The sequence below is a fragment of the Pygocentrus nattereri genome, chromosome 18 (assembly GCF_015220715.1).
Source record: "Pygocentrus nattereri isolate fPygNat1 chromosome 18, fPygNat1.pri, whole genome shotgun sequence".
NCBI lineage: Eukaryota > Metazoa > Chordata > Actinopteri > Characiformes > Serrasalmidae > Pygocentrus > Pygocentrus nattereri.
Genome location: NC_051228.1, coordinates 23480219 through 23507185, shown reverse-complemented (window position 1 = coordinate 23507185; position 26967 = coordinate 23480219). Strand labels below are relative to the sequence as shown.

The 26967-nt window shown below is 40.8% G+C and overlaps 1 protein-coding gene across 6 annotated transcripts in view; it reads left to right on the top strand.

The window, feature by feature from the left end:
• Positions 1-2677: 2677 nt before the first annotated feature.
• LOC108433544 (spermatid perinuclear RNA binding protein) overlaps positions 2678-26967 on the top strand; it is a 110093-nt gene continuing 85803 nt past the window's right edge. For 2 of the 6 annotated variants that reach the window (XM_017708178.2, XM_017708184.2), the window contains exon 1: positions 2678-2787. The gene's annotated coding sequence lies outside the window, so the exon portion shown is untranslated. Of the gene's footprint in view, positions 2788-4948; positions 5061-5139; positions 5159-22862; positions 22882-23404; positions 23486-26967 lie in introns of those variants that run through there. The other 4 variants (XM_017708179.2, XM_017708182.2, XM_017708183.2 and 1 more) reach the window with 4 other exon arrangements.

Here is a 26967-nt window from a genome sequence, read left to right as displayed (position 1 = left end):
GGCTCCTAACTACCACCTGCAAGACGTGATAGACCACTAAAACTGACCATTTCAGATGAGCAGAAATGAAAGCTTTTATATTTGAGAGAGATAAGAAAATCAAGCTGCTTCAGATCTGAAAAATTCACTGTTGTATTTGTCCATCCTTCCAGTGTGAGACGACAATTCAGTGCGATGGGTCTGAAAGGACGTGTGGCTGTCAAGATGCCTCACTGAGAAAAGGAGACAGACATACTAAACAAAGAAGCTGAACAAAATACTGACAATCCCAGAGTCCAGACTTCAACGTCACTGAATGTGTTTTAAATTACTTGCTTTGTGAGACGCAGAAAACTTTAGACTTTTGAAATCTGGAACATATACCTGTACATTCCTGTGAAAACCTGAAAGTGAGTGTTCTGATAATAATGGAAGCTAAAGAGTGGACACTATAAATACTGGAGAAATAGATAAGCTCTTCAGACAAAAAAGAGTCACGCCTGCAGATGATGTTGTGTGAGGATGACCTGGCTATAAATACCTGTGGGGTGTGCGACAGGATTCATAGATTGAGAAAAGGTGGTACGGTTCAGTGAATGTCTCATTTGATGTGTGGAAAATGGCAGAGGTTAATGATTGGCAAAAAGGAATGATGGCATTTGGATGTGCCAAAGGCCATAGTGTGAAGAAGGTAGCTGAATTTGCAGGTGCATATAGAAGTGTACAGTCATACAGGTCTACCAGAAATTTTCATCAGAATTTTGGCTTCAGAATTGTGGTGTTCCACAGCTTGTGAATAAAAACCGTTTCACTTCCAGGCAAGAATTGCTTCTAGAAGTCAACACAGGTCCTTCACAACCAATTTCTGAAAGAACATTTCACAGGGAACTGCATACCATGAACATATGGAGTAGAGTGGGATGCCTTTATTCATTTCTGCACACAATGTTGCCTCGTTACAGTGGGCAAAGAGGCACAAAAAACTGAAAACAAAGGTCTGTGGGACTACCTGGAAAAACAAGTAAGTTGCCAGGGAAAGCAAATGCCAAACCGAATCACAGCTGTTATATGTGCTTGTGGAGGTATTCCACCTTATTAGGAACGTTTCAGTCACAAGTGACAAATTATTTGTCCGGTGAGCTTATTATAGCCAGCTGTTGAGGTTTCTGAGTATGTTTTCCATTTGTCCTAATTTGTACTTAATGGCCATTTTGACTAGAAATTAAATAAATGAAGAGCGGTCTCTGACTTTTGCACAGCACTATATGTTCTGTCCTCATCTAAACTTTGATTGCCTTTGATTTTTCCCATTTCGACCAAATATTGTAATGCATTGTGGATACTTTTAACCTGCTATTTGATGAAAGTTATGATTTCAGACAGCGTTCTTGCACACTGTTCAGAGTAGAGGTGATTTTCAGGTACCGTCTTAGTGCTTTCTCTGCTCCAACACGCCTGCTTCAGCTAATCAGGTCATTAATAAGTCCTAATTGAGTTACTGGGTGTGTTACAGCACAGCTAAGTATTAATCCCTGCAGTGCAGGTGGGCTCCAGGATAGGAGAGTAGCGAACCAGTGAAATACCTTATGTGCCAAAACTCATGGTACCTTATAGATTAATTTCTCACTCTTTCATGGGGAAAACTACACAGACTGGTTGGCTCATTGTGTGAATGAATAGCACAACATATAAATAATACGTTTATGTTTTTTTTTTTTTTACACAATATCCTTGTTGAGTTCTATGTTTTGAGGGTATAGACTTATTGTACGTACAATATCTTTGTATCATATTTCAAATAGAGATGTACGTTGTGGCTAATTCTGATATTCAAGTATCTTTAAGAGCTATATAGGGATAACTGCAACCAGACTTTGGCCAAAATTAGGTTTGTACTATGGCTGTAGGCTTTGTACTATTTTACTTTTCAGATGATAGAGGTTGAAATTTGAAAATATATTTTGTTATTTAACAGCAGCCCTGGGAAATCATTAGCTTTTCTGTTGGATGAGTAAACAAGGCTGCCTCTTCAGAGGAGCTAATGAGCTAGCACTAAATGCTACAACACTGGATGCTAACGGGGACTAGTCTTCTACACAAGGTCTGTTCTCCTCAGTTGTTACTGTGTTGATATCACAGTGCAGAGGATGCTAATGGTTTAACAGGTGACCAGTGGTGGATTCTAAATGCATTCAATGATGTCCCACTGGGATCTGAAGTTATTCTACGGTAAATGATTGGTCTCTAGCGGAAACCACTAAGCCGGTTCCTATTAGAAAGCAAAGTCAGTAATGGCGATTTTTCAGTAGGGATAAATTCTGTATGTTTTCTCTGTCTTTTTACGATGAAACCTCAGGAATTCCCCAAAAGTGCTTTCAGTATTGAAAAACTGGCACCTTGAATGGTTAACCGAGTACTAATTTTAGGGTCTGCAGAAATGAGGTGGTAAGTTCCACCCACCCACAAAATTACTCGTCCTTACTAAGCAACATCATCTCTCCAATTACACATCATGGAAACGCATTTTACACCAACACGGTTACACAGCACACTGCTACACCGACCCCCTTTACACATCACCCAAGCCCCCCGATTCCTGCTGCACCAGGGGAGCTCTTTAACACAGGTGCACGTTTCTACCGGACCCGACTCGACCAATGAGAGAGGGCGCTCGCGGTCACGTGAACAAAGCCGTGCTCTAAATACTTGAGGCAGTTGGAGAAACAGTGAGAGGGAAAGAGTCTCTGACTTGGAGGAATATAGCGGCAGCTTGTCGACAGCCGAGAGGACAGAAGCAGCTCAGTCGAGGTAATGACTCTCCCTTTATCCTCTTTACAGCACGGCGACGGTAACGGAATCGACGTAAGGATGATGTGGTGGATGATTTTTGCTCCCGCTGACGACGAGCAGGGTTTAATTAATCTCCTCAGCCCGCTTTACGCCGCCGTTCACTACAAACAACTCCGATGGCACGAAGCTGGAAGTCCGCTTCCTATTCGCCGGCTGCTTGTTCGAATTTTCGCGTTCCACCTTAAATAGTGAATTTAACTGCAGCATCTTTTAAAGTGGGACGGGGAAATTTGAAGACGTTGGCGAACAGGAAGCCCCCACTTCAGCCTCGTTCCAGCGGCTGCGGGCTGTTTTGACAGCTCACCTCCAGAGATGAGGTGAGGTCTCTGGGACGGACGGACGGACGCGTGTAGAGACAACAAAACGCGTAAAGGAATTACGTTTGAGGCGCTGGTTTAACTCGGTTGTGGTGTTTGGGTCGGTCTCTCCACAAAACATCCTTCGGTTGTGGTATCGCTGCTGCAGGAGCCGTGGGCTACTTGAATAATTTATCAGGCAGCAGCTCGCTCTGAGAGAGAGGGGAGAGGAGGGGGGGGGGATGCGCATGTGGGTTGGAAATGTACACCGTTTTTGTTCATGAAGCTGAATGAAAAGTTTTCGGTTATCTGAAGGTCATGCTGTGTGGTTGTAATGTGGCAAAATGCAGAAAATGGCTGTGTTTGGCTGCGCGGTTCCCATAGAGTCTTCTTTACCGGTAGCGTTTACGTTGGTTAGTAACGACGAACCAACTCGTGATCAAATCGTTCTTCCGATTCGATTCATTATTGTTCGGACCGATTGACAAGTCCAATTAAATCGAACTCTCTTTAGCATATATGCTCTTTTATGCACGTTGTTATGCCAAAAGGCGTCGTTAAAAATGTTACATTACATAAGTATTTGAGGAGCCCGCTGTAACATTGAGAAGAATTTGGTTTATCTTCTTTAACATGTACTTATTCGTGAGTGAATTAATAGTTTTGAACCGATTCAGTAAACTGGACTAACCGATTCACAAGTCCAAGACTTGTAATGAAAATCTTTCTAACTTAAACCTAGATGCACCACACTGTAACACACACACACACACACACACACACACACACACTTCTAAGCCGCTTCTCCTGGGTCACGGGCACACTGTAACAATAAAACAAAAGTTTAAATATTGTACATTATAATTTGGGGTCGTTTCTTGAAGGTTGTTGTTGTTGTTGTTTAACTACCTTAAAGTTTACGTTGCCATTAAGTTAATTTCACACCCAAGCACGAACATTATGCTTGTGAATATGAATTAAACTTTTGAACTAAACTTTTACATTTACATTTAAAGGAAAGGTTCACAAAAAATGATGTACACAGTTTTTAACTTTTTTTAAAAATGTAGGCAGTAAACCATGACCATGCCATAACACCGAAGGTTTGCTTCTTTAGATTGGCATTGGAGCTACAAGTCTAATTTAGCAGTAAGAAGTATCCTTTGGGTGACAGTATAATAGACAAAGTAGTGCCACATTTAAAAAATATGCCCAAACCTACAAGTCCAGTGATTTGTATTTAACATTGACATACTGTGCTGCACAAAATTAGTTCCAGTTTAAATTCCAGTTAAACAGGACTAATTATGCTTATCAGTGTTTTAGGTACAGATGATGTCCAAAATATACTCAGAGAAGCATACTGTGACATCCTGTGACATAATGTGACATCATTTATCACTAAAACGATAAATCTTGCAATATTGCCCAGCCTTATTTATATTAGGCTATTCTCATAGATCTGCTGTAAAACGTAGGACACCAATATGTCTTTGGTGTTCTAAATGTGTAAATGTGATTTATTATTATTATTATTATTCTTTCGGCTGCTCCCTTTAGGGGTCGCCACAGCGGAGTTATTATTATTATTATTATTATTATTATATGCTGTTGTTGTTATTTTCTCTTTTTGGGGTAACCATTTCCTTAAGTAACCACTGGTTTCATATTTAATGATTCCGTTCATTCTTTCGAATGGTGTGTTTCAGTGAATTCAGTGACTCTCGTCTTTAGCGGGAATGATCGAAACGAGTCCCTCGTTCGCGCGCATGCGCAGCTCTCACTTCTGAGCTACACTCCCCCCTCTAGCGCATGTGAGAGGGCAGAGCGCGCGACCCGCGTGGAACTCAAAAAAAGCAGCTCGCGAGCTGTAACGTGACGTTGGAACGTAGTGAGCTGGTTTTGCTACAGTCACAGGTCGCGCGGAGCCGGACCGTAAGTTTGCTGCTCCGTCTATATAAAGTCCACTCTCTGTTGCTGCGCTATAGTGAAGTGAAACCTGCAGCTTTCTTAAGTGTGGCGTTCAGAGTGAGGTTAGTAAATGAGCACGGAGGTCTACCCTGTTAGTCGTTCACGTTGAAATGGACTAATATCAATGGAAGTGTGTACAGCCGCTTGAACGCATGAACTTTACTGAAAACCTGCTTTGGCAGCTTTTGGTTTACTCAGCGTATCTGTTCTTGTCTTTTGCTTCTGTTTTCGTTAATCATGTCTAACTGGAGAAACGTGTCAGACAGTGGTCAGTTTTCGCCTGAATCAGCATTAACCGCTGTGGCAGTGTGTGTGTGTGTGTGTGTTTGCTCTGCGATCCTGGTTACGGAGCTGTAGGGACGGTTAACAAAGCGAGGATCATCCGCCTCTCTCAGCAGGTGTCTGTAGTTTTAGAAAGGCACTTCCGTACTTTAACGCTCGCAGTAGTAAACATTAGCCGGGTCGGCTCAAACATCGCTGAGGAGGGCTCTGAATTCACCAGCTCCTAATTCGAATTTTCCGTTCCACCTTAAATGTTGCAGCAGTATCGTGAATGTAAGGTTGAGAGGTAGCTGGCTAGAATGGTACGGCTGCGCCATTTAAGGTGGAACGGAAAATCTGAAGAAGAAGCCAACTTCAGCCTCGTTTGCTGCTTCACACTTACTATGGAACTGCAGTCGAGTTTGCATCCAGTACAAACAGCATCAGTCAGCATAGGAACTGAACCTGTTAGGCTCGCTTCTTTAATTTGATCTCCTTTTGGTCCAGAATAAGCTGATAAACCTCAGAAGTCTGAGGTCCTAGTTGTGTTTGCTTAGTTGCATACTTATACTTTTGAGTGATAACACTTTTAGGGTGAGATTAGTAGTGGGACATTTTGGTAAATGCACCAGGATGTATGCAACATTTTCATATCTTCTGTGTTTTGTGAGTGGTCTCAAGCCTCTGAGATGTAAATGTGTTAATACTGTAGTGAATATTGTTTTTGTTTAGATATTATAGACCCTGACGGTCTTTTCCGCTTCAGCTTTTTAGGTAAAGTGGGACAGTACTTTAAACTTACTTTCCAGAACCTAGTGGGAGCACAGCAATATCCTGCATAGATCAACAAGGCAATGAGAATAATGATATTGATGATATGATGATATAGTTCCCTGTTAGGATGAACATCAGTACGTTCTGAGCTCTGGCAAGAAACTTCATCTGAGGCCTCCGTTACTGACTCTCTAAATCTTTCATTCTGTCCTCTCTCCTGTCATTTTATCCTCTGTCCACTGATTTTCCTCCCTTTCCAGACTTTATACTGTATTCTCTGACTGATTTAAGCGCCATTTTGCCTAAAGCAATAAAATGTTAGAATTAGGTATATATGCCTCCTGATTCCACATAAATAGCATATGAATTTAAAGCCTATAGGCCTAAAAATGATCTGCATTTGTTTCATTTCATTGGCTTCGCTTTTGACATCCATAATGCAGGCTAACACTAGAAGCCTAATGTTGGTACTTATATACATTCATAATAAGGCATGTTATGAAATATGCAGGCTTTAATACATTGATAACTTTGGCCATGACTTGATAACTCAGTGCTTTTTTGATGGTCTCTTAATTCTGATTTGTTGGCCATGTGCTTTACACAATCAAATTAATTTCAGATTGACTATGCCCACATCGATGATGCCAGGCCAGTAAAAACAATTACCATCACCCTTATGGTTATTCATTCATTATGTTCTCACTCCAAGAGCATTGGTACATGGAAGTTTTTCTCGTAAGTTTGCTAAAACCACACTAGTTCACTTCTGCTTCACTGCTCTTTAATTTCAGCAGTTCACATCAAACAGTTGTGTTCAGTTTTATCTTCTAAATAAAGCAGCTTTATGCTCTGCTGTTTCATGCCTCTTATTTCAAGTTTTATTATTTCTGTTATATTTCAGACCAAAAGGATCTTGAGAAGAGAAGTGTAGAGCCTAACAAACCCTAAGGTTGTCAGTATATAACAGTGGCCTGCTTTGGTTGTTTGTACTGTATCAGTCTAGGCTTTGGCTTTGTTTTGGTTTCACTTTACACGGCTGTTCCTCTGTGTTGTTTTGTCTTGAAGACTTCAATGATGCGGTTGGAGCTGATAACTCAGTCATGTCTTCGGGATATGTGGGGGCGTAACTGCAAACAAAAAAACAGAAACCCCACAATAACAACTCCTACAGTGAACAGACCTTCATAGAGTTTAGGGGACATGCAGAGGAGTTGTTAACAAGCTATTACAGTTCTGTAAATGTGTCAATGCTTTTATTAGTGACTGCTCGCTGTGCAAATGCACTCGACCCTCACTGCTAGTGTTGTGAAAATACTTCCCATTTTTTTATTCCACATATGAGTTTATAATGTTTTGTTGGTGTGTTTATGGTGATTTCCTGTGTGATCTGTTGCAGATGTAGGAAGTTAAGTGCAGTGTGTGTCTTTGTGTATCTCCTTCTAGTTTCACTGGCATTAGTTGGAATGAAAGGAATGTTTAATTGCTCATAAGGGTGCAACGATACTCAGCAATTCCATTCACAATACTAGGTTTACAATTCAGTATACTCACAATATTTTGAGCAAGATTGTGATGATAGAAAATGATTACTGTAATTATGTTGTTGCATAATTTTATATCATCACAAAAGCTGGGAGGCAAGAGGAGGGCTGGAGTGTTGTTGATTTGGTGCTGATCAGTTACAGTGTAGTTACAGTACCTGGCGTACATGTAGTTATATTACATGGCATAATAACAACATCCATTCTCCACAGTATTTTGCCACCTCCACCATGCATTACTTGATGATGATGATGATGATATTGTTTTTGTTATTATTATTATTATTATTATTATTATTAACAGCAATCACAATAATAATGACAGGGAAAATGTGTGCATATCATGGGCATACACATTTTACAAACATTCTAACTCATACAAGTGGTGGGCGATCTTGATAAAATTCAGTGATATTTTTGTATTATTAGCATATGAGATGACATTTGCCTGAATAAACTAATTAAGTCATGCTTCCTAAATGCTTGTTTTGCCTGTATTATGTGTTATAGACGTTAACCAAACAGAAGGCACATTTCTAGAAAGTAAGCCTGCCATTTGTTAGATTTCTGTTTTTGTTAGGTTTTCAAAAAGGTCTGAAGCACTCAGTTAATTAGGCTACATACACTGCAGTTAACTGTCAGATCTTGAAGACAGGACTGAAGTTTGCACAACAGAATTATAAAGCCAAAAACAGACTGCTTGTCAAGAGGGATCTGCTATGTTGTAGACATTATATCAGTATATATAATGGTCATCATCTATTTAATGTATCACTAAAATGTTCTCTCTCTCATGTTCAGGAAATTGCTTGGTACATTGACTGGAAATAGCTGGTGGGTATAGCTCAGGTTGCCTCAGGTTGAAATGTTGAAGACTGCACTGTTTGCACAGCCTGAATTCCACAGAGAGAGACAGAGACAGTGGAGAGGTCCAGCTCAACTTGCAGCCGATTTATTGTTCATTTGTTTCAGCCTTGGCCTCGGCTGATGCTGTCTGCGTCATTGCAAGCTTTTATGGGATGCTTTCTTTAAGTCTGGCCTCCATTATGTTACCATTAAGCATATCTTTGTATAGTGTTGCACTCTTTTGGGAGGTTCTGTGGTCAGTTGATATGACCAAGGACCATTTTCATGAATATTTGGATATGGATTAAGCCTGGGTTTGAAATAAATCGCATTACCAATAGTGCCTCTCTTTGTTTTTTTTGTCTAGGTTAGGTCTGGAACCCAAAGCCAATGAAGCTGATGGGTGACTTTATATTTTGCAGTTATTCTACTAAAATCTTAGAATACATACATATTCTTGTACGCATGTTGAAAAATCTCATTAAGGGCTGCCTTACCTTGTATATGACTATTTGGTTGCATTCATTAATCACACACACATTTGTGTAGTCATTTGTTGCTGCTGTAACCCTGTAGTGTCATTCAAAGTACTTTTTATCTGTCTTTTGGGGTGTAAGAATGTAAAATCATGTTACTTCATCGCTAATAATAAATATGCATCGACGTATGTTAGCTTGTTTCACGTATGTTAGCTCGGGGCTGACATTAGCTTGTTGGTAGGACATCAGCTCTGTTCAGTGTTTCTGAATGGATCAGAGAAAAGTCCACTCTAAACTGGGCATATTGCACTTTATGTTTAGCTCGAATTAACTGAGAATGCAATCATTTAACATAAAGCACCTTTTTAGGCACTCTTTATTTTAGCTGTATCGAAAAATATACTAAATTAAGAAGTTAACTGTTTTGTAGCAAACCAAATTATAAATTCTGTGAATCATGATACTCCTACTATGTATACCTGCATTTGTTTATCTAAGGTCAGCTCAGGTTTGCAGTCTCTATCATTAAGAAAAGCACGAGTATTTGAGCCAGAGGAATGTATCCTACTTCAGCACTAAGACCACGGTCTAGGTCGTGCTCAATAGAAAGTGTGGAATGGCTGCAGAGGTCAAAAGGCAGTATTCAGGGTCATGGTAGCCTCTTGTTCTCCTTATGTCTGATGCCTCTCTTTTTCTCCCCATGTTAAGAGGGTCTCTTAAGGACTCTGGATGATTCTGACAGTCTGTTGTTGAAATGTATTGCTTGACTAATCACGCAGAATGGGGCGTTTGCTGTAGAATTTCAGCTGGGAGGAAGACTTCACCATGCAGAACAACAGATCTGAGCAGAGTACTCTTAATATGTTGCTACACATATGATAGTTCCATGTATACTTTGCTTTATATGAAATGCCATGAGTATTGTCTCACACAGGTGCATGGAGTTGTTTCTTTCAAGCATGCATTCAAGCAATTTGGTATATGTATCTCATTTTAAACAGTGTAATGCCAATGAAGATTTCCAATTCTTAACATATTTTTGCAACTTCAGCAGTCTCACTCCAATTACAGGCCAAGTTTTAACAAGCATTTCTAAATGTGGTAATACATTTCCTAGATTATTTGTGGCGCAGCTGATGGATTCCTTTTCAAAGAAATTTTCTGAGAGTAGAGAGGCTTACGGATATAGCGATGTATTTTTGGTGAACTGACAGCAATTCTGAGTTCTGTCATTTTCCCATCTGGGCTGAGAGCTTTTGAAGAGGGCTCTCTCTTCTGCCCTCTCTCTCTTCCTTTTTGGCTTTGTGTGTGCCTCTTTCTCTTGCTGTCTTTGTCTGTAACGTGCTTGCTCGCTCTCTCTGTATCTCTCCCCCTGCTGATCATTGCTATTCCTGGCCCTCTCTTGGAGCTGAGGGGGATCGCTAACCCAGCTAGCAGCAGCAGGAGTGAGTTTTAGCTCTGCTTCCTGCTGCACACGCAGCTTGCCTGCCCTCTCCCCGTCTGCTAACCCAGCCAGAGACAATTCGCCAACAGATTTACACTCTCCTGTTTGTAGGACAAAGACAGACATCCTGCTCAGAATGGGGGTGGATGGAGAGAGAGAAATAAAAACACAGACAGGCTCAGATGGTAGAATCACTCTCTACTAAAGCTATACTGATACTACAGTTAATCGCAGAGTAGGACTGTACAAAATACTAGTATTGCAGTTCTATTGCTACATATTAAGATTGTGATTATATCTTGTAAAATATGTAGAATGCATGAGTGAATAAATAATGTGTCTTGGTTAAAGACTATGATTGGGATGATGCCATATTAAGTTACAATTCTGTTTTTCACAGAATTTCACTATTTTTCATTGATGCTTTGGTCTCTTCGTCTATGACCAGTATTGATATGAGTGTTAACTAAAGTGGTCCAGTTCCTGCAACATGATTCATTGTGATACATTAAATCCTTACACGTGTTTAGATGAATATCATAACATGATCTAGCCTTGTTGTCCAGCACTACTAACAAAATAAACCCCAGAAATTGCAACTCTTATAATTTAGAAGCGACTTGAAAAAAGTAATTTAAGCGTGAGTGTATGCCTAGCATAAGGCCTGCTCCCTCCCCACCCACTTTATTCTGATAGGATGTGCCAAGATGCCTAAATTTCATTATTGACGGTGGTTTTCATGAAAGACGACAAATGTGAAGAGACCATGTCTGGAATATGTTTTTAAATTTTTAATTCAAATATTTTTTTAAGTTCTATGTCAGATTTATAATGTATTCAGTACCTTTCTCGGCTCTCAGACCGGTGGTCCAGGGCAAGGTTAATACAGCTCTGAGTGCTGCTATCACAGGATGGCCATCAGTGTACAGCACTTTCTTTATGGGCAATACCTTGGGCCAGCTGGATTTCACTCAAGATTAGTTTGCAAATTGCACACTGGAATGTAGCTTCGTCTGGCTAACATGGGGAGAACAGGCACGCGTCACAAATGGCCCTTGAAAAGAACCTGGCACGTCGAAGGCTTAAGCACCCGCAAAAATGTCGCCAAATGGGACAGCCAGTCACTCTATGGTCATAACGAAACACTGCTTTACATTTGTTGTAATTGAAACGCACGTACAGATGGTTACTGTGCTGCAGTAATGCAGCCAGGTTAAATAAAAGAGCCCTATTCAGTATTTAAGAGGAATTGAGAAGTCTCTGTCTCTGTTTGCATTGGGTCCATTCCCTCTGGCAACAAGTGCAGCTTTGTTCATGGAGAAGGAACTAACCTCAAGACCCTTCCGTGCCCAGTGGCCCAGTGATCGTACCTGAGTGGAGGGAGCGAAGGGACAAATTGAGGGAGCAAGGGTGCAAGTGCACATTTAAGATATGACGTTGTGAGTACATGTTTAAGCCAATGAGAAAAGGAAAAGTGGTGCGGGGCTCTTGATGGGGGAGGCAGTGGAAAAGTGCCCTGCACTATGTCAGTATAGTTTGTTTGTGTGTGTGTGTGTGTGTGTGTGTGTGTGTGTGTGTGTGTGTGTGTGTGTGTGTGTGTGTGTATGTGTGTATATGTATAAAGCAGCTGACAGCGCAAGAGAAGCCACGGAAACAGATCCAGAGATGAGAAACTAGATCTAGAGCAGCCACGAATGGCCTTGTAAGGTATCTGCGAGAGAAGAGAGAGGGACGTCGTAGATTAGCAGACACACAAAACCAAATAGCCATCCCACACAGAGAATTTCTAAACATCAAGAATGAAAGAATGCCTGATATGTGTAGGGATGTAGATGAGTAGCGTGCAAATGCAGAGAATATAGACAAATCCCATACAGCACCAAAGCATATCTCTTCATGAAATTTAAAATGTTCGTGCTTCAAGAGAAGGAAACACACTTGCACAAAACAAACTAAAGCTGTCTTGTGGCAGTGAAATTTCCTGCCTGAGTTTATTAAAGGCTTTTAGAAAACAACATTGATTGGCAGATATAGGAAGTGTGCTTTAAAAAGAAGCTGGGTAGGGTTTCACGTGTGATAATGGTTTTTCAAGCCAGAAGCAGCAGCAGCGGCAGCTTCCTCTAACTACTACCTCTCTCCCACAAATACAGTTAACCTCTGTTAAACATATATTCTTAATCTGCAACTGCTGTATTTGGTCAAGTATCAATTTCAGTTGGGTTAATTTCCCTGCACCCAGTAGAAGGAGAGGAAGCTAGTTTACTTTAAAGCTGAAGCAACTGCCTGTTGGCTTCATTAGGCATGTTTTAAAGAACTAACATCCTACTTTTCTTGCTTTTTATTGTTCCCCTGAGGTCCACTTATGACATTTATGTGGGTTTATGTACCAATGTGTCATCATTCATATATACATGACCATTTTCCAACCTCTCTTCATTCCGTAGGAATAAACAAACTTTTTTGGTTTTATAACTGTTATATGTAACTGGATTCTGTTCTGTCTGACTGTCCTGTACTGTGCCTTATTTAAAAAAAGCAGCAGGCTGAAACACTGCTTATAACTGCAGCATGGGTTACACTCAGCGGGGCGATACTGCTATAAGTTGTATAGGTGGGAGTATGTTTTTGGTCTACTGGTTGACAGCACAACAGTAATTTCAAAACAGGCTGTTTTGTAGCTTAATTAAAATTAGTTTTTGCATGATATGAGCCCTTTTAGTTCTTTTATAAAGTATAGTGAAATGTGTGTAAATATTGTCCATGGTAAACGAAGCTGCCGATGCAGCAGATAAAGTTGAAAAATGCTAGAATATTCCTTTAAATAACACTTCACCCAGTTCTAATGTGTCTAACATGTAACATAAACAGGAGGATATTCATTTGTAAAATGCTGCCCCTGTGCTAGCATGTGCTCATTTTTAGCAGTGTTGCAAGACCTTTTGAGTGATGCATTGCTTTAATGCTTTTTCCTGAATCCAAATGTATTATAGAGGGGGAAAACTAACCTGAACTCTGATAACTTGCCTCAGGAACTGTGTGTTGGGAATCATATAATAGTCTTGTTATACCTCTTTATAGCAAAAGTTCACTGGCTATTTAAAATTTGTCACCGTTTCTGAAATATACTCTGTATTTCTGGAAGGTTGTTTGGGCATTGTAAACGTACCATACATGTTTGGGTACCTGCATTGAAATAGCACTGTACCTGCTAGCAGCCCCTTGAGATAGGGTGTATGCCGCTCAGGAGTTCTGTTGGAGAATGGTGAAGGGCATTTGTTTATGCAAAGTAATGCACAGAGCAGAGTCCCATTTCAAATCAAAATATTGTCTGTTTTAGCTTGTACACTGCCTGTAATGTAATGCAGCCCTGAAGCCCTTTCAAAACACAAACACACAAATACAATATGGCCAAAAGTTTGTAGACACCAGCTTATCCAGCTTTCTGAAGTCAAAGGTATTAATGAGTTTGCCCCCTTTTTTTCTGCAGTAACAGCCTCTAATCTTTTGGGAAGAGTTTATCCTAGATGTTGGAACATGTGAGGATTTGATTGTTTTCAGCGACAAGAGCATTAGTGAGGTCAGGTATTGATGTTGGATGATTAGTTCTGGATTACAAATGGCACTACCACTCAATCCAAAGGAATTGCATTGAGCTCCAGCACTCCACAGAATGCAGTTCCACTGCTCTGCGGTCCAATGCTGGGGGGCTTTACGCTCCTTTAGCTAACTTTTAGCATTGGGCATGACCTTGGGCTCATGTGCTGCTGCTCCAGAGTGTCCCATTCTATTGGTAGTACTTTTTTATGGAGGTAATACAAGCTGTTTGTTTGAGATGGTTTGCAGTATGTCACTGTACACTTTAGCCATTGATCAACAATTGTGGTTGATACATGGAAAGCAAGCAAGAGCTGATTTATATAAGAGCTGCTTTGGGTTAATACAACAAAATTACCAAAGCTTGCTGTGTAAAGTTAGCCTCCAAGATCCTATTTGTGATGCTTACTGTTATTGGGATATGACTTATAAACTTATAAATGTGTGTGTATGTGTGTATATATGTATATATACATATATATCAACATTTTGGTTCCATCAACCATAGATGTATGTATAGATGTTTTCTGTTGGCAGTTCCTGGTACTGTATCCACTGGCTCAAGCCTAGTATATTCACAAATAAGATCTGTCGTCTGATAAGTTCTTCATGTGATCCTGCAGGGACTGTTACCCATTCTCTGTCAATGCTGTACATGTGCATGTGTGGGTGTGTTGGTCTCCTATCACTTGACCAGTGTAGTGTATAGCAATTAATCCCTATTTGCCTTCCCTGTTTGAAAAAGTGTTCGTAATTGCCGATGTAGAAATTCAATTAAAGGCTGTGAGACAGAGTGCCTCCCTATCAGATTGAGTGCATAATTTAATAAAGGCAGTTTCCACTAGTGCACCAGCACTGGGGCTGATTTATACCAGCGATTGGGAGAGAAAGAGCAAAAAGGGAGAAGGATGGCGAGAAAGAGAATGTGGAAATAAATGAGATAGAAGCAAAGTGAGCAGGAGATAAAGGAGGGAGGGCCAATAGCATGCTCTGCTTTGTTCTGCCTCGCTGCTCATCACCTCATCTCCCCTATAGGGAATTAACCAATTAGAGCAGGTCTGTGTGATCGTTGCTATTAGACACATGAAAGCAGTGGTGTGTGTTTGGCCCATAAAGAGTGCAGGGCCATATTGAAGACAGGTGATGGTTTATTGCGTATCGTGCAGTCCACTGTTCGTCCGGAGTTAGGACTGTGTGAAGTGTCAGTTGGCAGAGTTAACTGTGGGTCTAATAATTTGCTTCAAATTACAGATGGAACCGTACACTGTTTCAGGAAATGTTTAGCCAACCTGTGACCTAAACACTTAGACCTATGAACTGCAGTATGTGGTAATTAGGAAGCAGAGCCAAATTTAGAAATATGCTAACAGTTACTGAGAATTTTCTTTCAATCAGGGACTGACGTTATCTACATTATGTCCAGACGAGCTTATGATGTAAGCTTATGTGTCGTCATTTAAAAATCAAATATGTACCAATGTGGGAACTCTGGGCCAAAGCTGGTATCCAATAATTTCCTTTATGTTTGTGTCGATGCGAATGTTGATATGTACAGTGGTGCTTGAAAGTTTGTGAACCCTTTAGAATTTTCTATATTTCTGCATAAATATGACCTAAAACATCATCAGAAGTCCTAAAAGTAGATAAATAGAACCCAGTTAAACAAATGACTCAAAAATATTATACTTGGTAATTTGTTAATTGAGGTAAATGGTCCACTGATCTACTTTTAGGACTTCTTTTAGGACTTGAAAATCTGATGATATATTAGCTCATATTTATGCAGAAATATAGACAATTCTAAAGGGTTCACAAACTTTCAAGCACCACTGTATGCATTTATAAATTGTAGAGATTGGAAATAAATCTGTGACATTTATTGTGGTTTCAAATGTAGCAAAATGAATAAAATGCAGATAGTTTAGCACAGTAGCTTAGCATTGCCTAAACGTTACAGTAAATGTCATCAAACCTTGGTCAGGTCTTTCACTGGTAACAGAATGTTGTATTGTCCATTTCTAGTGTATGGGAATACCAAACACCATCTACTAACTTTAGCCTTCTCTTAAAGGAAGACACGGATAGATCTGCATAAATAAATATTGGACAATCATTCGCAGCTTATTATCTCTCAAAAGTCATAAAAAACAAGATGGACAAAAACCATCATTTTAGCTTTGCCTGTTAAATTAGCTGTAAACTGCAGAGCAGCTGAGGCTGGGGCTGCTAATTAGACTACATTTTAAAGTCTCTCTGATGTCACATCTGGCCCCCAGAGCTGTTTTACACCTAGCACAGGCCACACTGCTCTAAACCATCTTGCCTGTCTTTCTCTGAGCCTCATCTATGACTGTGGACTGTATATAAGGATGATGTGTCTGCTTGGAGTGAGCTGATTACCAAATGTACCACAGTTATGGTGGAAATCAAACATCCAAATCACCTGTGCACCTGCCTCTCTGTTCATTTGTTAACAGTCTGATGACTGTGCTCGACTGTGTTTTGTCATTGCCAAAGCATTGCAGTAATGGTGCGTGACCTATTGTGGCCATTTTATTATTCAGTGTAGTTTCTCTCTAATGAGAAAAGAAAACTTTGCACCAGATTGGGTAACTAGCTAATTGCCATCTGCTGTCCTTAAATAAGCTGGATACCCATCACAGAATACATTTTTACACAATCTCAGTTATGATATTGCCAGCTCTTACCTAATCCTTTTTCACAGACAGTTTGGATAATTACAGCTGTCAGTTACAGCTGATGGTTTTGACAGACAACCCATTTTATGGCCTCTACATACAGGTGACTCACGTAGTCACTAGTGGTGGGTGTTCGTTCTTTTCAAGCTCTCTGAAGTGGAGCCTAGTGTAAAACGGCTTCACACCTGGAAGGTCAAAGGCTTGATTTCTCCATTCAGGCAGAAATACCACAGTAAAAGTCCTTGGCCAAGAGCATGTTACCGCAATATATTGCTCTGTGTAAGGGTCTTCTAAATATAAACATGTTTATAGGAAGTGTTGCTTCTGTTTTAGCTGTATTGTGTAGCTATGTAAAATGTAAAAATGAAAAATCTAGTTTTAACCTTGCCTTATTATAGTAGGGAGAAATTTTACAAAAGGGGTAGGGTTAAAATGATCAATCGGCAAAAGATAATAGATAATCTGCAACAAGGTGTTTTATGGATATTGGCCCAAAAATGTCATTACAGCACTGCAGCACTACACTCTGTTTATTCCACTGAGCCATTTATCTTGTTGACAGGTAACAAACTCATTATTATTAAAATAATGAAAAGGTTCCATTGTGGCTCTTGCGATTTCGATATAAAAACAATAAATTGTTCAGTCTGTAATGAAACTACCCAGTACTAGGCATGCTATAACCATTCATTTATTCCAATGCCTATTTATATATTCACCACACTATTCCTATGTCTCCTTTCGCAACTGTGTGTTTATGGCTCTGCTGTTCTGTCACACACATCTAGTTCAGACTTATCAGAGCTGGAGCGCTGTTATGACAAGCTGTTCATTGAGGGTAACTGACGCCATCGGTTTTTGTGTGTGGGTGTTTGTATATGCACACTCCTTTTTCAGCACTAGGTCTGCATTTTATCTGAATTTTTTGATGCAGACTCTGATAACAATACATCAGATATGATACTGATGCCAAAACCTTTTTCGATTCCTTCTTTGCATGAAAGCTCACTGTCATTTTTAATAGCCTATGTGTGGTTGTTGGAATCTTGAATAACCTTTAACAAACTGAGACTTTTTATTGGCTTTTCCTATGGCAAATTTTGTGCCAGCATTTGCTGGTATTGTATTGATTGACTTTTTTTTTTTTTTCAATATATGTCCAGGAATTGATGACGTTCACAAATCAGCCTAATTTGTAGTGTGCATTTTTCAGTATTAGACAAGGACACTGAACCTTTAATGTTTTTTTTACATATACAATTAATTTTTTTAATGATTATTTTCACATATGATTATTTTATACAGTATGTTTTTATCTGGCCTAGTTGAAGTTTGACACTGATGTGTGTTAAATTGCTGGTGAAACAGGGCTGCTGTCCTTGCCCTGGTTTCTCTCGGCTGGCATTGCTGTGTCCTCTGGCTCAGGTAGCCAGAATGCAGCAGATGGGTGAAAGACTGGGGGGTCTTAGGTCCTACTGCATTGATCCCAGGAGGGAGAGAGATGAAGAGTAAGTGAGAGAGATGGGGGGGAGGGGAAAATGAGAAGGTTTTTAGAAAAACCTCAGAACAGGAACAGTGCACATCAGCAGAGGTACATTTAAAATGCCATCAAAATGATGAGCGCAATTATTTATTTTCCAGGCTCCCAGGCTTATAACATTAGGGTTGTTATTAATTAATTAGATTAAGTGAGCTTTATTAGTCCCACAACGGGGAAATTTCACCTCTGCATTTAACCCATCCGTGAAGTGAAGCACTACGTACACACTAGGGGGCAGTGAGCACACTTGTCTGGAGCAGTGGGCAGCCCTATCCATAGCGCCCGGGGAGCAGTTGAGGGTTAGGTGCCTTGCTCAAGGACACCTCAGTCACGTGCTGTTGGCTCTGGGGATCAAACAGGGCCAGTTCCCTAATCTCCAGCCCATGACTGCCCCCATTCAGTATGGGACGCAAGGAGTGTGGACTTGCTGACAGGTTTTCTGGCTGTTTTGCATAAAATATCTTAAATATTTATCTAAATTACTCGATTTTTTTTACTTTTCCCTTAAACATTTCCCTAAACGGATTTTACTCGGCTCAATTAAGCAAAAGTGGCCACTGGCCATTTAATGAGTTAATTCTGTGTTTTACATACTACATGGTGCTATATTCAATGCTCTCTTGCACTTCTGGTATCATCATAGATCATACCCGTGATCTCTAAAAAGGACCTTAGACAGCTACATCACTAGGGAGCCTCTCCTAAACCTCCTTTTAATGAAAGCTGCAGTTAGTCAGTGTCATTTTAAAGGGCTTGTAGCCTTCATTTTTGTTGTATATTATTTTGTCGTCCATGGCCAGCTTATCTTTGTGTGGGTTTATGTACCTTGTCATGATTCACTTTTACATGACCATTTTTCCATTCTCTCTTTATTTCTAAGAATTAAACAGCCTTTTTCTTAATGTGCCTAAAACCTATATATAAATAACCTTGGTTCTGATTTGCTGAACTGTGTTGTACCTCATTCAAAAAGCAGTTAAAACACCCCTGCTGTAGGGTGAATAGGTGGATATATGTAAATTATTTGGTTCTTCAAGACCTCACAAAAACAATTCATTTAAAACAGCTGTGTTTGCAGCTTGCTTTCTTCATTGTATGTACTGGGGTGTGAGAGGTATGTTTTGAAACATATTTAATTCCTAAAAAAGGAAAATGTGGTTTTCCATGATATGGGCTGTTTAAGTATTGACCATACTTAGAAAAGGGTACATGTAGGGGTGTAAGTATGCATATACTTTCAATTTTGATTATAGTTTATGCTTCTGAAGTCAAGATTTGTTTGGATTTTCATTGTTGTATGTGTTAATTTCTTGATTGTGCTGAGCTCTAATTATATACCATACAGATTGTGGAGTAATAAGTTCTTAAAATAGCTTTTCCAGTTGTGTCCATTACACTCTGACAAATTCAATTAACTGCTAGAATTTATAAGTGATAATTTGAGTGCGGGTACAGCATAAGCCGAACCCCCGCCCCGCCTACTCTGGTGAAATTTCTCCATAAGCCTAGTTTTGATCAATGATGGTGGTTTCCACAGAAGACAGTAAACAAGAGATATTCAGAAAGACAGCAAAGAGCATGTCAGCAATACTGTTTTAAATTATATTACACTGTGTAAAATACTGTATTGAAAGTATACTGTGTATTGTGATGTAACTTATGGTATCATATCAAATCCACCTCAAGGCTTGAGAGTAAGAGAGAGAGAACTGGAAAGAAAAATGGTGAGAGACAGAGAAAATAGGGTAGCTGTGCATGTACACAGTAGACAGATCTAACCCCTGATGCCTCTAGAGTAATCCCTGAAGCCACATTTCTGTAACTGCCTCGGTCCAGTAACCCTGTGACTGGCCACTCCCAAACACTACACAGCCTAGCAAAACGCAAACCTCCTCCTTCTGCCTCCTGTCAGTAACTCTTAACTCTCTTTTTTCATCTGCGGGTTCACATCAGCTCTGCTTCTTACATTGTACTCAGAGAAAAAAAAATACACACCCCATGTTTTGCTCTGTGCTGAAGCCAAATTAGAAATTGATTATTTGATGTTTGTGAGTTGTATCGTTTCTGAAGACGGATGGTGTCGACAATGAGGTCCAGCAAACGAGCCGAGAAGGAGGGAAAAAGACGGAGCGTTTCATCTCAACTTACTCTCCATCAAACACTCATAATTCACACTGACTCTTTAATAGCATATTCATAACGTAATTGTCGGATAATTGCTTTTGAGTCACAGAGATTAGGACCGTGTATGTGTGTGAGTCAGATGGAAAGCGAGAGTAGCAGAGAGAGAGAGAGAGAGAGAGAGAGAGAGAGAGAGAGAGAGAGAGAGATCAGTTTAGAGAGGTGTGTTTTGAAAAGTGTAGACGTTATGCAAACTAGTAGATACTAAACAGGGTTCAGCCAGTTCTTCTGCCAGTTCCTCTTAGCGCAGCTGCTTAAATCTCTCTGACCTGCTGTGCCATGCTTATACATCATTTTGGTTTAAACTATCAGAAAATATCAGTAAATTTAATGAGCTGTGTTCTTACACCAAATGTAGCTGATCACCCAAGACATGTTAGATGTCTGAAGATTGCATTTTCAGTTTTGCAGGGTAATGTAGCTAAGAAGCTTGTAACCTACCAGTTAACACTGTGCAAAATTAAAGCTGCAAATAGCCAACACTAGACCAGATGTCTTGTAGGAATGCGGAATATGGGAATTCTTGGCTGATGCTGATATTTCACATGTACATATCTGCTGATATCCAATATTTTACGTGTATATCTTTACATCTTGGGCATGCAAAACTGCCCCTACATACCAGATGTGGCTTGTCACGACACATCCAAAAATTCAAGATCAATGTTTTTAATGGACACACACTGGTGCATCTGCATTCCAGGACATCAAGCACTTTTTGCTATTGCTACATTAAATTAAAACCATATTGAAGCCACAGAAAGCCACAATAGATCAAATGGCTTGAAATTTACAGAAAAATGTTGCATTTTAGATAGACAAATCACTGCTTTTGTAACAACCTTGTATCTCCATTTTTGTAGTTTTTAGTTTTGACATGGTTTGAAAATGTGTAAGGGGGAGCGAGGAGGCGGACGCACACGCTGAGATAAGCGAGATTTATTACGGGCAAATCCAGGGTCGTGGTCAATACAGTCCAGGGTCAATGAGCCGACACGTACAGAGTTAGGGTAAGACATAACAAAGACTAGAACCAACACAAACAACGACGACCAGGTACAGAGATACAAGGATTCAAAGAAACAAAGACTGGCAAACACAAGGGGCAAACACAGGGCTTAAATACACGTAACAATGAGGGACAGGTGAAAACAATCAGGGGCGGAGTTACAAAACCAAAACAAGAGCACATGGACAGGACTGGGAGGAGCCAACCGTGACAAAAAGCCTGTTGCCCCTTACGCTGTGTGCAAATGAAGTGAAGTTAGTGATGCTGAACGCTTTAATTAAATTGATGTGAGTAGAGTGTATAAATGGCTTTCATCTGTGCTCTCTGCTGGTATTTTGTAGCAGTACTCTGCTATGCAATGCTGCTCTTCGCGTCCATAGGCCTCAACTCAAAATTCTATCCCTTGTGTAGTAAAAATGACAGTTCTCACAGGACTCATATCACGTGTTCAGATATCTGTGATAAGGCTAGTGGATTGTATTGTCAATGAGCTTGTGAATTTGAGTCAAATTTATATCTTCAAACTCTCTCTTCAAGCGAGGTGAACACGCCCATGACGTTCTGGGGGATGTGAACACAGGCTTCGCAAGTTTCTCCCCAGCCTTCTCTGGTGTTTGGTGTACATAAGCCCTCGTGGTGGGCTGTGTAATTGGAAATCTCTGCTGTGCTGTGAGGAGACCCTCCCCTGAATGTCGCTACCTTCATTTCTGCACTCAGGGCTGTGAGTGCAGAGTTATCAGGTCAAGGTTAACAGAGATACTGTAAGAGCTCTGACTGGCGGGAGCTGCATGTGTGGGTGAGAGGTATTAGACCAGCTTCCTGGGTCTGATATATTTCTGTATTGAAACAGCTGGGGGAATGGGGGAATGGCAGATTTCTTTCTCTTTCTTCTTCTTGGTTTCACTGACTGCCTGTGTCTCTTGCTCTCTCTGTCTCCTCTCTGTCTCCTCTCTCTCTTTCTCTGTCTGTCAGTCTGTCTGTGTCTCTGTCTCTCACCATCAATGACTGAGTGCGAGTGTGTGACTCTCTCACTCACTCACACACACACACACACACACACACACACACACACACACACACACACACACACACTGTCACTTTTTTCTGTTTGATTCCTTCTTCTTGCTTTCTTGCTTTTATTAAAAATTTCAGGATTCCTCTCACTTTGTCTTTCCTTCTTTCTTTTTTAGTTCTTATTTCTGTCCTTCAGTTTCTTTTTCTTTCTTTCTTTCACACACGCGTGTGTGTGTGTGTGTGAGTGAGTGTGTGTGTGAGTGAGTGTATGTGAGAGAGTGGTAGGAAGCATCTGTAATCTGAGAGATGACGGAGAGTTATCTACCAGATGGATTACATCAGTCTCTCCTGATTAGCATTCGGTGTCTGGGCTTAGCGTGGGCTGTTGGCGTTCACAGAAGTAAGTCACCTGTCTGTGTCCTGCATGCAGTGAATTCTGGGTAAGAGCCAGACCCCAGGCTTCGGCCTGAAGCTCGTCAAGTCTCTCCGGTGTTTTTGGTTACATCACAGGACCGGATAGCTGGTCAGCTAGTGCTATTTGTGATCTCTCTCTCTCTCTCTCTCTCTCTCTCTCTCTCTCTCTCTCGCGCTCTCTCTCTCTCTCTCTCGCTTTCTCTGTCACCTATTTGCAGACTGAGGCCAATCACTCTTTCTTTCTTGCCTGTTCTGTTTCCTTTCTCTATTTTGCTCTCTCTCTTGCTCTTTCCCCTTGGTCCTTCTCTCTTTCTTTCTGCCTTGCACTCGCTCTCTCTCCCTCCTTCTTTTCCTCTCTCTCTCACTGCTGCCTGTTTACTATTTACAGACTGAGACCAAAGCCTTGAACTGCACATCTCCAGCTAAAGCAATAAATAAATCCGCGTTACACAAACAGTCCCGCCAAGCGAAACGCGAGCCTTGCTTGGGGACGGCTCATTGATTAGAGCGGCGGGCGCTCGAGTTAGCAGCACCTTTTGGCTTCTCGGGATTGATGTCTTGGTGGTGAGCAGGACAAGTTGACCCAGGAGGTGAGACGTACTAACAAGACTGGTGTAGGAAAGGGGTCGTAAAAGACTGAACAAGCAAAGCAAACTCAAACCCTCAGATCAGTTTACTTCTGCTGTCTTTTTTTATATTTTATAGTCACTGTCATTCACTGTGTATTTTAGCTGTGAAAGTGCTCATTTCAAGAATTGTGATTTGTGAGGGCATTTGAGAGTAAATAGCAACTAAATGTAAGTTTGAAAAAATCTTGGTGATTTAAACTTTTGTTTCGTGTGTATTGGTTGAGCATCGCTGTACTTTACCGCGTTCCCTTGCTCTGAAATGGGTCCATCTTAAGGATAATGGTTGATGATTTGTGACCTGTTTTTGGGCTATCTATAACTGTAAAATATATTTATCATACTCTTTACAGGGCCGTAGCCAATATAATGTTGATGTAGTGTATAAACGTTTTGAAATTTTAACATTCTCTCCAGCTTAGAGCTTACTTGCCTGCATATTCAGCCTCACCTATTCATGCTGAAGTTATAAGGAGTGTTTTTGCTTGGACTGCTTTTTGCATGAAATGCAATACAGGGTGGGCATTCATAACAGAGATCATTTATATATCAGTCTTAAGACCTATTTGGACGCAGTTAGTTTTCCATGGAGAGGTGGGGTAATACCAGTTTATCTACAGACATCTGTAACGTGTATGAGCAGTTCACACATCATAAATCTCAGTCAAATGACCGAGATGGGAGTGGCTTCTCGATTTATGTGCCTCCTTCACTCAGTCACCATTTACCAAGCTGAATTAACTGAATGCAGTGCATCATTAGTACCAATACTAGCCATTAGCTTTGGGATTTACAGCAAAAAGTCAACTTCACCACGCAAAAGCAAACTTTTTGTCTATAATTTTTACATTGTACATTACGTTGTACATGTGATACAGGACAGTAACTTTACATGTCATTTGGATTTTAGCCACAGAGAACAATGAGGCTAAAGTTGGCTTCCTACTTTCCAGCTTATTTTTCTAATCTTTCAGGTGTTATAATAATAACTGCCACACTATTTAAGGTGAAACAGCAAAATTCGAACAAGAAGCTGGCGAATAAGACGCTGTCTTCAGCTTCGGCTTCATCAGAGAACACATATAAATACTTCTTCAAGCCTCCATATTAAAGAAACTCACTTTCAACAGAATATGAGTGTTTTTACAAATATGTCGTTTCACACAGGATTAATATAATCTAAAGTTATTTTCACAGATTTTTTTTACAGAAAGTAAAAGCCGCTGGATTCTATAATGACTATACAGACTGTCCCTGTCCAAATGGGACTGTAATGGTACAAGCATATCCTGTTAAAAAGTGAAATACTAAAGTAAAAATCAATGAAGTAATTTGTCATGTAAACCAGAACAAGCAGCGTAAGTGTACCTCAGGGGGAGGAGGTGAACATAAAATACAAGGGAATTTTAAAAAATGAGCCCTTTAATATTTGTACAGTTTCCTATCCCATCCCAGGATGTGGAGGGAAGGCAGGGTGGTGATAAGAGCAGAGGGAAGGAAGAAGAGGAGGAGAAAGGGAGGAGGAAAAAGAGGAGAGGAGGATGTGAGCAGGTCTGTGGGATGTAGCCTACAGCGGAGATAAGCTCTGCTCTGTTCTGTTGCCGTAGCGATACGACTGGCTGCCTCTCCGTGGCACCCTGGGAATTGGCTGACCCACTTTGCTTTAGGTTGGAGTTATTTTTATATATTAGGAGAACAAGAAGACTGTGGATGCCTGTCTGCTGCTGTACCCCGCTTTTTCACAGCTCTCTCTTCCGGAGGAGGTGTGGGGGGTTGGTAGAGAGAGAGAGAGAGAGAGAGAGAGAGAGAGAGTCTCTTAATGAGCTGGAGCAGAAACAGACCGCTGGTTTAAAGCAAACAGCCTGGTAAAGAGACGTTCGCCATCTTGTCAGGCATCTTGCTGTAGACATGAGTGTGAAGAGCAGCATTTCAGTCTGAATCCCTGACTGGGACACAGTGACAGAGCCAAGAGGAGGACAGGAGACAGGAGGAGAACAGACACCACTCCCCATCTCCCTCTCTATGAGTCTCTCACTTACACACAGACTCCTCTCTGTCTCTGTCTCTGTCTCTCTCTGTCTGTCTGTGTCTCTCTCTCTCTCTCTCTCTCTCTCTCTCAAAACACACATACCCTCCTTCTTTTTATTCTCTGTCACACATGCTCCTCCCTGTCTCACACACACATATGGATTCTTTCTCTCTCACACAGAGTGTGCACTCGCACACGCATACACAGGCACGTGGTTGTCTATGTCAGCGAGTGTGTTTGCGGCAGTGTTTGTAGAGGATGGTGCAGTCTCCTGGGACGCGTATCTGAGCCAGGCTGCAGAAGCCAACCTGCTTTAGCGCTGCACTTTTACCATCCCACAATCCTCTTGTTTTCAGAACCTATTTACACTTTCTGATCACTGCATTCTCACCGTATATCTACTTCATAGATTTCTCACAGTCGCAAGCAGACCTGCGATGCAGTGATGTTCCCTTTGTGATTAATGGTCAGTGGAATCACTGCATTTATATTGTATTCCTTTGGCTTCATGCACACATATTCTAAACAAAGGATCTGTGAAAATGCCAAAGAGGTTATCTTTTTGAAATTGACATAAAACGAGCAAAAAAACCCGCAAAAAACACTTCTGAAATTAAAGACATTAATAGTTTGTCCTTTATGTGCTGCAGTTACAGCCTGTACTTGTCTAGGAAGTCTTTACTCAAACTTCTCCCCAGGGTGTTGGATTGAGCTCCATCACATCAGAGAATGCAGTTCCTATGCTCCACAGCCCAATGCTGGGGGGCTTTAAACCCCTCTGACTGACTCTTTGCGTTGGGTATGGTGACTCTAGGCTCATTGGCAGTGCTTTTCTTTGGGTTTTTGTTTATGAACCTAAAAGTAGCTCATAAGAAGCAGTGTCTGGATACTGTGATTATATGCTGTTTCAGCACTCTTTTCTCAATGTAATACTTTAGCCGCAAGCTAATATGCTGGCTTTAACCGATCACACTATTCACAGGCTATTATGGTAGTAACAGTACAACGATATGATACTGATATTTATGATATATGGTATTTATGTTGTTGGAGCCCTCCGTGTTGGAGCCCTCCAGATACCTGTATGAGTGATGAGCCTGCAGTGCCTTAGTGGCTTCGGCACTTTCTCTGGCTCTCCAGGACACTGTGGCTTACTGATTATAAGCTCTTAATTAGAAGCTGATTAGAAGCTCAGATATCTTCTTGCTCTTTGCGGTGGCAAGTCCCAGGACTTCCAGTCTGCATGTATGCATGAGTGAGTGTGTGTGGTGCTTATGTATGACCTGCTTAATTTGAGAGCAAGCACACAGTGCAGTGGGTTTTGCTCTCTCTTATTAGCAGCATCCTGCACTCTCCTTGGCCCTGATAAGGATCTGTGCACTCTTTTATCTTAGAGACTCTGACTGAGAGAACCTCA